General features: G+C 37.5%; 1 pseudogene; it reads right to left on the bottom strand.

Moving 5' to 3' along the window:
* Nucleotides 1-3,549: 3,549 nt before the first annotated feature.
* On the bottom strand, nucleotides 3,550-4,586 carry LOC132480692 (zinc finger protein 724-like; annotated as a pseudogene).
* Between the last annotated feature and the right edge of the window lie 10,589 nt (nucleotides 4,587-15,175).

The raw sequence follows: 15,175 nt of genomic DNA, 5'->3' as shown, positions 1-15,175 counted from the left end.
GAAGAATAAAAACCATATGATCATCTCAATAGATGCAGAAAAAGCTTTTGACAAAATTCAACACCTATTTATGATATAAACCCTCCAGAAAGTAGGCACAGAGGGAACTTACCTCAACATAATAAAGGCCATACATGACAAACTCACAGCCAAAATCATTTTCAATGGTGAAAAATTGAAACCATTTCCACTAAGATCAGGAACAAAACACGGTTGCCCACTCTCACCACTATTATTCAATATAGTTTTGGAAATTTTAGCCACAGCAATCAGAGAAGAAAAACAAATAAAAGGAATCCATATCAGAAAAGAAGAAGTAAAACTGTCACTGCAGATGACATGACACTATACACAGAGAATCCTAAAGATGCTATCAGAAAATGACTAGAGCTAATCAATGAATTTGGTAAAGTTGCAGGATACAAAATTAATGCACAGAAATCTCTTGCATCCCTATATGCTAATGATGAAAAATCTGAAAGAGAAATTAAGGAAACACTCCCATTTACCATTGCAACAAAAAGAATTAAATATATAGGAATAAACCTACCTAGGGAGACAAAAGACCTGTATGCAGAAAACTATAAGACACTGATGAAAGAAATTAAAGATGATACAAACAGATGGAGAGATATACCATGTTCTTGGATTGGAAGAATCAACATTGTGAAAACGACTATTCTACCCAAAGCAATCTACAGATTCAATGCAATCCCTATCAAACTACCAATGGCATTTTTCACAGAACTAGAACAAAAAATTTACAATTTGTATGGAAACACAAAAGACCATGAATAGCCAAAACAATCTTGAGAAAGAAAAATGGAGCTGGAGGAATCAGGCTCCCTGACTTCAGACTATACTACAAAGCTACAGTAATCAAGGCAGTATGCTACTGGCACAAAAACAGAAATATAGATCAATGGAACAGGATAGAAAGCCCAGAGATAAACCCACGCACATATGGTCGCCTTATTTTTGATAAAGGAGGCAATAATATACAATGAAGAAAAGATAGCCTCTTCAATAAGTAGTGCTGGGAAAACTGGACAGGGACATGTAAAAGTATGAAATTAGAACACTCCCTAATACCATACACAAAAATAAAGTCAAAATGGATTAAAGACCTAAATGTAAGGCAAAACACTATAAAACTCTTAGAAGAAAACATAGGCAGAACACTCTATGACATAAATCACAGCAAGATCCTTTTTGACCCACCTCCTAGAGAAATGGAAATAAGAACAATAATAAACAAATGGAACCTAGTGAAACTTAAAATCTTTTGCACAGCAAAGGAAACCATAAACAAGATGAAAAGACAACCCTCAGAATGGGAGAAAATGTTTGCAAACAAAGCAACTAACAAAGGATTAATCTCCAAACTTTACAAATGTATGGCTTTTAATTACACTGGTATGACTTTGCTAAATTAACATTTGTTAAACGAGTTCCCAGCAATGGATGATGAGTCAGGGTTCAACAAAAGACCACTTTTGTTGAAATTGAAGTAGATGAGTTTATTACTCACAGGTCCTGAAATAATTAATAGCAAGCCTGAGGACCCACTCACGGAGGACAAGGCAAGATGCAGGAAGAGAGAGTAGCAGTGCTTGGGGCACATGCCTTTATTAGAGAACATTGGTGAAGTTCTATGGGTTATCTGGACTAACTGTGGATTGTTCAATTCAAACTAAAGTGAGCAAGATTTGCGTGAGCTCTGCAAGGTCTCATTGAAGGGGTTCATGAGAAGAAGAACCTGGAATTCAAGAAGGCAGTTGATCACAAGTGCTGCTGGAGAAGAATATCAGGAACTTATATTTTCTTGTGATTTTGAAGGCTGTTATCTAGTGTACATGCTCACAGGAATGGCTGGTGTCAGTTCAAGGCACCTGCAGCCTGCCTGGCTACACAATATCATGGAATAGTTTAGGTAAACTCTCAACAATATTATATATAATCCTTATTATAACCATCACAATGTCCCAGTAGTTACAAAAAGGAGAAAACAATATAATATACAAATTTTGGTAAACAATCTCAAATTATTTGAGGTTTAAGGCCAGTAGGAAAAGGGATTACTAGACACGTCATCTCACTGTGTTACCAAAAACTTCACTGTTACTATCTTTTACCTACAACTTTAAATAATGTGGGAGAGGTTAATGTTGGTTGCAGGGTAACACTTGACTAATTACACAAGTTTAATACCTTAAAAACTGTTCAGTTTTATTAATTAACATATATTAAGTACACACATACTCTAAATAAAACCTTTCAAAGTCCACTGTATGATCTTGAATCAAAATAGAGATTACAAGCATTCAAAAACATCTTGTTCTTTTGATAGAAGGATCTGAGAATTGGGATGTCTATAATTAATAAAACTCAGGCTAATCATTTAGTAAACATGGACATAAATTAATTTTATGACCTTTTAGTAAAGAGTTGCCTATAGTTTTCTTGGATATCTGTGAAGATGTCTTTATTTCAATCATATAAACTAATATTCATGACTTCTGTCTATTGATATATTATGAAGATACTTCACAATTTTAATGAACTATACAAGCTTTGTATCCTGAAAAAACTAACAAAACTATTTAAAATTTAGAATGATCCTCTGTCTTACTTTAAGACAAGGAATGATTCCCTGAACCCTTACCTAATGGTGACATATAAGAATGTTTTAAATTAATGACAAGCATTATCTCCATTTAGATTTTCATTGTGCATTTTACATTTCAGCATCCTTAGTCTTCTACGGAAAAGTAGATATAAGTGATTCCCACCTAATATAGGAGGGCTTCTCTAATCTTTGAGGTGGCAATAATCAAAACCATGAGTTCACACTAGAAATAAAGGCATAGGGCTTCCCTGGTGGTACAGTGGTTGAGACTCTGCCTGCTAATGCAGGGGACACGGGTTTGAGCCCTGGTCTGGGAAGATCCCACATGCCGCAGAGTGACTGGGCCCGTGAGCCACAACTACTGAGCCTGCACGTCTGGAGCCTGTGCTCCACAACAAGAGAGGCCGCGACAGTGAGAGGCCTGTGCACCACGATGAAGAGTGGCCCCCGCTTGCCACAACTAGAGAAAGCCCTCGCACAGAAACAAAGACCCAACAAGCCAAAAATAAATATAAATAAATAAATTTTAAAAAAAGAAAAGAAATAAAGGCATAGCATGTAGTAATTTGAGAGTAGAATTACATTAAATTTTATTTTCAAATAATATCAATATAAATAAGGATACAGTGATAATAATTATACCTGTCAAACATCTCTCCCCTTGATCCTGTGATCCATACTAACAAATAATTTTTCTAACTGTTTTAATTTTGGATTATTTTCTATAATATCTTGATTTAAAGGAATACCAGAAGAGTTATTGACTAAAATAACTACTACTATCAATTCTCTGATTTTTATTTAGATCTGATTTTTTAATTAAATACTTTCCTACTTTTTTTTTTTTAACATCAAAGATTCTTCCTAGTATGAACTCTCTGGCATTTTCTAATGTGTATGTTTAGGACAAATGTCATTCATCACTTATTACATTTGTAGGGTCTCTCTCCACCATGCACTTTCTGATGTTGAGTGAGGTAACAGCTCACTTAAAGGCTTTGTCACATTATCTATATTTGTAAGGCTTCTCTGCAGTATGAATTATCTTATGTCGAATAAGGTTTGAGTGGCAATTAAAAGCTTTGCCACATTCTTTACATTTGTATGGTTTCTCCCCTGTATGAATTATCTCATGCTGGACAAGGTTTGAGTGCCAGTTAAAGGCTTTGCCACATTCTTTACATTTGAAAGGTTTCTCTCTAGTGTGAGATCTCTGATGCTGAGTAAAATATGAATGCCTGTTAAAGGCACTGCCACATTCTGTACATTTATATAGTTTCTTCTCAGTATGAATTCTCTCATGACGGGTAAGATTCAGTGGCAGTTAAAGGCTTTGCCACATTCTTTACATTTATAAGGCTTTCTCTCCAGTATGAATTCGCTGATGCTGAGCAAGATATGATAGCCTGTTAAAGGCTTTGCCACATTCTGTACATTTGTAAGGCTTCTCTGCAGTATGAATTATCTGATGTTGAGTAAGGCTTGAGTGTTGTTTAAAGGCTTTGCCACATTCTTCACATCTGTAATGTTTCCCTACAGTATGGATTTCCCTATGTCTATTTAGATTTAACAATTGATTAAAGACTTTCCCACATGTATTAAACTTGTAACGTTCCTCCCTAGCATAAATATTCAGATGTTGAGTAACTCTTGAAGACTGGTTAAAAACTTTACCACATTGACTAAATTTGTAATTATTCTCTCCAATATGGATATTCTTATGTGTAATAAGATTTGAGGTTTGATAAAAGACATTTCTACATTCATTCCCTTTATAATGGTCCTCTGAAAATTGAGTTCTCTGATGTTTCATGAGACTTGAGTCTTGGTCAAAGTTAGTCCCAGATTCAATGTATGGATAGATTCTCACTCCATTATAAATACTGTTGTAATTATTGAAGATAGAGCTCTCACTTAAGGCCTCACTTGTTTGATTACATGTGTAAGGTTGCTCCATATTATCTATACTGTAATACCCATTGAATGATGATGGTTGGGTAAAGACTCCCCTATTATTATCAACATTCCAAGATATTGGAATAGGGAGAAAATATTTGTTGGTTGAAAAATAATGAGCCCTTGCTAAAGGATCTCTCAAATTGGTCATAATGAGATTTTTTTTCCTTCATTTTTCAAATCTCTGGCTTTCAGACATGTTTGAATGACTGTTTAATTCAAACCTATATTCATAATGGTTTGAATGATTATTTGTAGCGTAGACTAGATGACTTTCCATATTTTCCAAATTTCATTTCAGAGAATATACATATATTTTTTTAAATCATGTGCATCCTTGCTTACAAAAACATATTTTTCTGGAAAAGTTACTGACTTAAAATGGAATTTTTCCCAATTTGATTTGTATCCTCAATTTCTTTTGGCAATAATGTTTTCATTATGGGTAACTGTCCCAAATTGGTTACATCCATAATAACATCCTTTAGCCCTTCACATGCCCCCTTACATTCCCAGTCTTTCATTAAGTATAAATTTCCAAGGTGAGGGCCTCCCTGGTGGCGCAGTGGTTGGGAGTCCGCCTGCCGATGCAGGGGATGCGGGTTCGTGCCCCGGTCTGGGGGGATCCCATGTGCCGCGGAGCGGCTGGGCCCGTGAGCCATGGCCGCTGGGCCTGCGTGTCCGGAGCCTGTGCTCCGCAACGGGAGAGGCCACAACAGTGAGAGGCCCACATACCGCAAAAAGAAAAAAAAAAAAAAATTTCCAAGGTGACAGCTCTCATAATTTCCCAGCACATTTACAAATAAATCTATGCCAGGCTTCTTTGGCAACAAACCTTGGATGTCATGAGAAAATACAGCTGAAAGATAACAAATAACCAAGTATTCCACTTAGTACTTTGGGTAAATATACTTTACAATTTTATATAGTATTAACAAACCCTTAGCTAAATTAAGAAGAGGTAAGATGCAAGTAAAATCAGAAGTAAAAGAGACATTATAAATGATACCAAATAACGAAAACTAATTATACAAGGCTACTATGAACAATACTACACAAAAAAATTGAACACCTCAAAGAAAAGAAAAAGATCGAATTTCTAGAAACATAGAGCCCCTTAGATTCTAGCATGAGTGAATTTAAAAATTACGACAAACCTACAACTAGTAAACAGACTAAAAAAGTAATTTAAAAAAACCCTGGAGTAGATGAATTAACTGGATAATTCCAGGAGCATTTCAAGAAAAATTAACATCAATTCTCCACAAATATTTCCAAAGTGTGAAGAAAAGAGAAATTATCAAAACACTTTCTGGAACTTCCCTGGTGGCACAGTGGTTAAGAATCCACCTTCCAATGCAGGGGACATGGGTTCAAGCCCTGGTCCAGGAAGATCCAACATGCTGCAGAGCAACTAAGCCCGTGTGCCACAACTACTGAGCCTGCACTCTACAGCCCATGAGCCACAACTACTGAGCCCGTGTGCCACAACTACTGAAGCCTGCACACCTAAAACCCTTGCTCCACAATGAGAGAAGCCACCACAATGAGAAGCCTGTTCACTGCAACAAAGAGTAGCCTCTGCCTGCCACAACTAGAGAAGGCCCATGCACAGCAACGAAGACCCAATGCAGCCAAAAAGAAGAAAAAAGAAAATAAAAAGCTATAGTTATCAAAAAGGATACTACAAATATACAGACAGAAAGAGAATAACAAATTAGCATAGAGAGCACAGATATAAGCTCTTATGTTTATGGTCAAATAATCTTCAACAAGGGGGCCTATAACACACGATGGTGTTGGGAAATTTAGATGTTCATATGTAAAAGAATGAATTTGGACTCTTCGCTAACACCACTTACAAAAATTATTTCAAAAGAGACTGAAGGTTTAAATATAAACCTGTACCTGTATATTTCCTAAAAGAAAACAGAGGGGGAAAGTTCTAAGATGTGATTTAGCAATGATTTCTTGGATATGAAACCAAAAACTCAGGCAATAAAAGCCAATATAGTCAAATGGAATTACATCATATGTAAAAACTGGTGCACATTAAAGGAAAAAAAAAGTCAATGGTGTGAAAAGGCACCAGGTGGAATGAGAGAACATTTTTCAAAGCATGTATCTGATAAGGAATTAAGGTCCAGAATATATAAAGAACTCCTATGACACAACAACATTAAAAACAAATAACACAATATATGGACAAAGGATATAATAGAAATTAACCCAAACAACATATACAACAAAAGTACAACAAAAATGTGAAAGATACACAAAATCAGTAATAATTGGAGGAAAAAAAACAAAACCACAATAAGGTATCACCTCACACCCATTAGGATGACAGGAAGGAAGGAAAGAAGGAAGGAAGGAAGGAAGGAAGGTAGGAAGGAAGGAAGACAGACAGACAGACAGACAGGATGTGGAGAAATTGGAATGCTTATGCACTGCTTAAAAATATATAAAATAGTGCAACCACTCTAAAAAAACAATATGGAGGTTTCCTTAAAAATTTAAGATAGAATTATGATCCAGTCATCCCACTTATGGGTATATATTAAAAAGAATTCTAATCTCCAAAATTTACAAGCAGCTCATGCAGCTCAATATCAAAAACACAAACAACCTAATCCAAAAATGGGCAGAAGACCTAAATAGACATTTCTCCAAAGAAGATATACAGATTGCCAACAAACAAATGAAAGAACGTTCAACATCATTAATTATTAGAGAAATGCAAATCAAAACTACAATGAGATATCATCTCACACCAGTCAGAATGGCCATCATCAAAATATCTACAAGCAATAAATGCTGGAGAGGGTGTGGAGAAAAGGGACAGTGCAACCCTCTTGCACTGCTGGTGGGAATGTAAATTGATATAGCCACTATGGAGAACAGTATGGAGGTTCCTTAAAAAAAGAACTACCATACGACCCAGCAATCCCACTACTGGGCATATACCCTGAGAAAACCATAATTCAAAAAGAGTCATGTACCACAATGTTCACTGCAGCTCTATTTACAATAGCCAGGACACAGAAGCAACCTAAGTGTCCACTGACAGATGAATGGATAAAGAAGATGTGACATATATATACAATAGTATATTACTCAGCCATAAAAAGAAACGAAATTGAGTTATTTGTAGTGAGGTGGTTGGAACTATAGTCTGTCATACAGAGTGAAGTAAGTCAGAAAGAGAAAAACAAATACCATATGCTAACACATATATATGGAATCTAAAAAAAAAAAAAAAGGTCATGAAGAACCTAGGGGCAAAACAGGAATAAAGACGCAGACCTACTAGAGAAAGGACTTGAGGACATGGGAAGAGGGAATAGTAAGCTGGGACAAAGTGAGAGAGTGGCATGGACATATATACACTACCAAATGTAAAATCGATAGCTAGTGGGAAGCAGCCACATAGCACAGGGAGATCAGCTCGGTGCTCTGTGACCACCTAGACAGGTGGGATAGGGAGGGTGGGAGGGAGACACAAGAGGGAGGAGATATGGGGATTTATGTATATGTATATGTATAGCTGATTCACTTTGTTATAAAGCAGAAACTAACACACCATTGTAAAGCAATTATACTCCAATAAAGATGTTAAATAAATAAATAAATAAGATTTTAAATAAAAATAAAAACTACATTGATCTCTTTTTAAAAGTCCAGGACCCGATGGCTTCACAGGTGAATTCTACTAAATATTTAGAAAAGAGTTAAGACCTATCCTTCTGAAACTATTCCAAAACATTGCAGAGGAAAAAACACTGCCAAATTCATTTTATGAGGCCACCATCACCCTGGTAACAAAACCAGACAAAAATACCACAAAAAAAAAAAGAAAGAAAATTACAGGCCAATATCACTGATGAAAATACATGCAAAATCCTCAACAAAATACTAGCAAACTGATTCCAACAATACATTAAAAGGATCATACACCATGATCAAGTGAGATTTATCCCAGGGATGCAAGGATTCTTCAATATCTGCAAATCAATCAGTGTGATACACCACATTAACAAATTGAAGAATACAAGCCATACGATCATCTCAGTAGATGCAGAAAAACTTTTAACAAAAATGTAATACCTATTTATGATTTTAAAAAAAACTCTCCAGAAAGTGGACATAGAAGGAACCTACCTCAATATAATAAAGGCCATATATGACAAACGCACACCTAACATCATACTCAATGATGAAAAGCTGAAAGCATTACTGCTAAGATAAGGAACAAGACAAGGATATCCACTCTTGCCACTCTTATTCAACATAGTTTTGGAAGTCCTGGCCACAGCAATCAGAGAAAGAAAATAAATAAAAAGGATCCAAGTTGGAAAAGAAGAGTAAAACTGTCACTGTTTGTAGATGACATGTTATTATACATAGAAAATTCTAAAGAAACTACCAGAAAAGTACTAGAGCTCATCAATGAATACGGTGAAGTGGCAGGATACAAAATTAATACGCAGAAATCTCTTGCATTCCTATACACTAACAGCAAAAGATCAGAAAGAGATATTAAAGAAACAATCTCATTTACCATCATATCAAAAAGAATAAAATACCTAGGAATAAACCTACCTAAGGAGGCAAAATACCTGTACTCCAAAATCTATAAGATGCTGATGAAAGAAATCAAAGATGACACAAACAGATGAAAAGATATACCATGTTCTTGGACTGGAAGAATCGATATTGTCAAAATGACTATACTACCCAAGGCAATCTACAGATTCAATGCAATCCCTATCAAATTGCCAATGGAATTTTTCACAAAACTAGAACCAAAAATTGTAAAATTTGTAAGGAAACACGAAAGACCCTGAATAAACAAAGCAATCTTGAGAAAGAAAAACTGAGCCAAAGGAATCAGGCTCCTTGACTTCAGGCTATACTACAAAGCTACAGTCATCAAGACAGTATGGGGCCTCCCTGGTGGCGCAGTGGTTGAGAGTCCGCCTGCCGATGCAGGGGACGCGGGTTCGTGCCCCGATCCCGGAGGATCCCACATGCCGCGGAGCGGCTGGGCCCGCGAGCCATGGCCGCGGGGCCTGTGTGTCCGGAGCCTGTGCTCCGCAGCGGGAGAGGCCACAGCAGTGAGAGGCCCGCGTACAGCAAAAAAAAAAAAAAAAAGACAGTATGGTACCAGCCACCCCCCTGCCCCCCAAAAAGGAATACAGATCAATGGAACAGTACAGATAGACCAAAAATAAACCCACCCACCTATGGTCAATTAATCTACAACAAAGGAGGGAAGAATATATAATGGAAAAAAAGACAGTCTTCAAAAAGTGGTGCTGTCATACAGAGTGAAGTAAGCCAGAAAGAGAAAAACAAATACTGTATGCTAACACATATATATGGAATCTAAAAAAAAAAAAAGGTCATGAAGAACCTAGGGGCAAGAAGGGAATAAAAAGATGCAGACCTACTAGAGAATGGACTTGAGGATATGGGGAGGGGGAATGGTAAACTGGGACAAAGTGAGAGAGTGGCATGGACATATATACACTACCAAACGTAAAACAGCTAGTGGGAAGCAGCCACATAGCACAGGGAGATCAGCTCAGTGCTTTGTAACCACCTAGAGGGGTGGGATAGGGAGGGTGGAGGGAGGGAGATGCAAGAGGGAAGAGATATGGGGATATATGTATACTGATTCACTTTGTTATAAAGCAGAAACTAACACACCATTGTAAAGCAATTATACTCCAATAAAAATGTTTTTTTAAAAAGTGGTGCTGGGAAAACTGGACAGCTATAAGTAAAAGAATGAAATTAGAACATTCTAACACAAAAAATAAACTCAAAATGGATTAAAGAACTCAATGTAAGACCTATTATTATAAAACTCCTAGAGGAAAATATAGGGAGGACACTCTTTGACATAAATTGCAGCAATATCTTTCTGGATCCATCTCCTGGACTAATTAAAATAAAAGCAAAAATAAACAAATGGGACCTAATGAAACTTAAAAGCTTTTGCACAGCAAAGAAAACCATAAGCAGGGCTTCCCTGGTGGCGCAGTGGTTGAGAGTCCACCTGCCGATGCAGGGGACGCGGGTTCGTGCCCCGAGCCCGGAAGATCCCACATGCCGCGGAGCGGCTGGGCCCGCGAGCCATGGCCGCGGAGCCTGTGTGTCCGGAGCCTGTGCTCCGCAACGGGAGAGGCCACAGCAGTGAGAGGCCCGCGTACAGCAAAAAAAAAAAAAAAAAAACCCATAAACAAAAAGACAACCTGTGGAATGGGAGAAAATATTTGCAAATGAAGCAACTGACAAGAAATTAATCACTGAAATATACAAATAGTTCATGCAGCTCACTATCAAAACAAACAATCCAATCAAAAAATGGGCAAAAGATCTAAATACACATTTCTCCAGAGAAGACATACAGATGTCCAACAAGCACATGAAAAGATGCCCAACATTGCTAATTATTAGAGAAATGCAAATCAGAACTATAATGAGATATCACCTCACACCAATCAGAATGGTCATCATCAAAAAGTCTACAAATAATAAACATTGGAGATGGTGTGGAATAAACAGAACCCTCGTACACTGTTTGGTGGGAATGTAAATTGGTGCAGCCACTGTGGAAAATAGTATGGAGACTCCTTGAAAAACCAAATATAGAACTACCATATGATCCAGCAATCCCATTCCTGGGCATATATCCAGAGAAAACCATAATTCGAAAAGATACCTGCACCCCAGTGTTCATTGCAGCCACTATTTACAATAGCCAAGATATGCAAGCAACCTAAATGTCCATCAACAGATGAATGGATAAAGAAGAAGTGAATATATATATATATATAAAATGGAATACTACTCAGCCATGAAAGAGAATGAAATAATGCCATTTACAGCAACATGGTTGGACCTAGAAATTAACATACTATGTGAAGTAAGTCAGACAGAGAAAGACAAATATCATATGATATCACTTATATGTGTAATCTAAAAAAATGATACAAACAGACTTCCCTGGCAGTCCAGTGGTTAAGACTCCTCACTCCCAATGCAGGGGGCACGGGTTCGATCCCTGGTGGGGGAAGATCCTGCATGACGCGTGGCATGGCAAAAAAATGGAATGGAATGAAATGGAATGAAATCTTATTTACAAAACAGAAACAGACTCACAGACATAGAAAACAAACTTATGGTTACCAAAGGGGAAAGGCAGGGGGAAGGATAAATTAGGAATTTTGGAGTAACATATACACACTATTATGTATAAAATAGATAAACAACAAGGACTTATTGTATAGCACAGGGAACTATACTCAATATTTTATAATTACCTGTATGGGAAAATAATCTGAGAAAGAACATATATATCTATCTCTAAATTACTTTGCTGTACACCTGAAACTAACACAACATTGTAAATTAACTATATTTCAATTTAAAAATTAAAATAAAACATGATAATAATATAAATTCATCAATAAATAGCTGTTAAATTAAGACTATTTCTATAACTGCTCACCAAGGCAGAATAAAACAAATATTGCTCATTAACCAAGAAGAGAAATAAATTAAGTCATGAATGCAATAGAGGTAATAATTAAAAGACACAGACACATAATTTTGTTGGCAGGAGACACATGGGAGATTCAAATTTGAATTCAACACCACACTATCTTAAGTGTACTGAATTTAAAATTATCATTTACATTCATGAAATATAGGTAAAAACAAAAATGCAATTAACTAACTTCAGGGAACCTATCATAGAAAAAAAAGAAAAGTGTTATGAAATTGCTAAACAAGAATAAGACAAATTTTATCCCCCCAATTCTGAATATAACATACATGTACTATTAAAAAACAATCCTTCTAAATAAGTATATTTTCAACTGTGACTGGGCACCCATTAAAGCAACCATTTTGAGTCACTGGTATGTGTTGCAAGGCAGGAGAATTTCACGGAAAATGCATTACAATCATTTATTAAAAGTCTCTAATGAAAAGTTTGAACGAATTATTTAAATGACAGTAGAGAAATTTATCATATTATTAATATATTGTTGCTATACATACACAATATCAAGTCTGTAAACCATTCTTTTTTTTTTTTTTTTTTTTTTGGCGGTATGCGGGCCTCTCACTGTTGTGGCCTCTCCCGTTGCTGAGCACAGGCTCCGGACACGCAGGCTCAGTGGCTATGGCTCATGGGCCTAGCCTCTCTGCGGCATGTGGGATCTTCCCAGACCGGGGCACGAACCCATGTCCCCTGCATCGGCAGGCGGACTCTCAACCACGGCGCCACCAGGGAAGCCCCCTGTAAACCATTCTTTAGAAAAAAAAAAAAAACCTTATTTATAAATAAAAGAACATGAAAGTTGTAAAATATGCAAAGAATCACTGATACATAAAATAAACTGTTGTGATTAAATTATACCATGATTCTCACACATTGAGAAAAGTAAATGAAAAATCTGACTACTTTTTGCTTGAAGTGAACCAAACATTTTCATAAATATGGATACCTACTAATTATCTAATTCATTTCTTTCTAAACATGTTTTTATTTGAGCTTGTTATATTAGATCTTTTGAATGTAAAATCATATATGATTTTGACATAGAACTAATCAGAAAGTGAAAAAATAGGATACAGTACCCATAAGCTTCATACTAAGTAAGAGAAACTTATTTAATTTCTTAATAACTATTATATTATAACAATTGAGACTTTAAAATATGGTGGGCAATGTTACAAGTGCCCCTATAGCATTAATATATTTAAGAATTCTATAAGTTAATAGGTATACTAAATTAATGAATTGGGGCAAATACACTTAAAATGTCTAATGTTCGTTCAAAGTGAAAGAAAACTGGGAAGAGCCAGATCATGCAGGTCCTCACAAGCCAGGAGGAAGATTTTGGCTTTCATTGTTAATGTGAGGGAAAAATCACTGGAGCTGAAGAATACATGGAGGATTTAAGAGCACAAGAATGGGGCAGGACATGTCCCTCTTTTACAGAAACAGAAATACACCTGGGGCGGGAAAAGGCGTTCCAGCTTTGCTACCGTAACTACACGTTTACAGAACTCCAAAACAGAGATGGATAAAACTGCCCTGCCCGGGGAACGTACGCTGGGAAGGTCTGGGAAGACCCTGTGATGGGCAATACCTGGCAAGATCAAAGCTGCAGGAGAACAGACAATGAGGTACAGAGAGATGGAAGGATCTTGGATTTGACTGACGATGCTAGGCGAGAAGACAAGCTGCCTTATGAGGATGTTGCAACACCACTGAATGAGCTTCCTGAACCTGAACAGGACAATGGCGGCACCACAGAATCTGTTAAAGAACAAGAAATGAAGTAGACTGGGACTTCCCTGGTGGCACAGTGGTTAAAAATCCGCCTGCCAAGGCAGGGCACACGGGTTCAATCCCTGGTGCAGGAAGATCCCACGTGCCACGTAGCAACTAAGCCTGTGTGCCACAACTACTGAGCCTGCATGCCACAAATACTGAAGCCCGCGTGCCACGAGCCCCAACTACTGAAGCCCACGTGCCACGAGCCCGTGCTCCACAAGAGGAGCCACCGCAATGAGACTCCCGCACACCACAATGAAGAGTAGCCTCTGCTCGCCGCAACTAGAGAAAGCCTGCGTGCAGCAATGAAGACCCAACACAGACAAAAATAAATACATTTTTTTTTAAAAAGAAATGAAGTGGACTGACTTGGCCTTACAGTATTCCATGAGAACGTTCTCCCCATAGGAAACTGATGCCTGGCTCATTGTTCATCGACAGATTTTTTTTAAATACACAGATACAAAATGTTTTCTTTCAGTCTCTTAATTTGAATCTTTTGGTGGTAGATCAATGTGCAAAAATGTACAACTAATTTTGTGGCCGCAAAATGCAATGTGAAAATTCTCAACCAGAATGAGAAGCTGATCATGATTTCTTGGGAATGCAGAATATCTGGCCCTTTAAACCTAAAGTTCTTCACTGACTAGCTTGTGTTTGAACGTGATTCATTAAACATTTGCCTTTAACTCTGATTTTGCTTTACTGTCAGAGTTTAACACTTCCCAACTACTTATGTGTGTCCTGTGACAAAGGTGATTGAAGATATGAGAGTGAAAGGCAAGGAACGACGAAGCCAGACAGGAGAATTAACTTCTCATATACCCGCATTCTGAGAATCATCTGAGTGGGTGTGTGTGGAGTCTGTAGACGTAATGGACATACAGATAGCCCATTCACTGACTACTGGGATTCCTAAGATTCTCCGTGATATTTTCAAAATTTGGATAAATTTACACATTAAAAGCTGTCTTGGGGCTTCCCTGGTGGCGCAGTGGTTGAGAGTCCGCCTACCGATGCAGGGGACACGGGCTTGTGCCCCGGTCCGGGAAGATCCCACATGCCACGGAGCGGCTGGGCCCGTGAGCCATGGCCGCTGAGCCTGCGCGTCCGGAGGCTGTGCTCCGCAACGGGAGAGGCCACAACAGTGAGAGGCCCGCATACCGCAAAAAAAAAAAAACAAAAAAAACGTTGAAAACAACCTCGCTAGGCAAGAACACCAAAAGTAGATA

This window comes from Mesoplodon densirostris, chromosome 19 (assembly GCF_025265405.1).
Source record: "Mesoplodon densirostris isolate mMesDen1 chromosome 19, mMesDen1 primary haplotype, whole genome shotgun sequence".
Taxonomy (NCBI): domain Eukaryota; kingdom Metazoa; phylum Chordata; class Mammalia; order Artiodactyla; family Ziphiidae; genus Mesoplodon; species Mesoplodon densirostris.
This window is presented reverse-complemented; position numbering and strand designations above follow the sequence as displayed.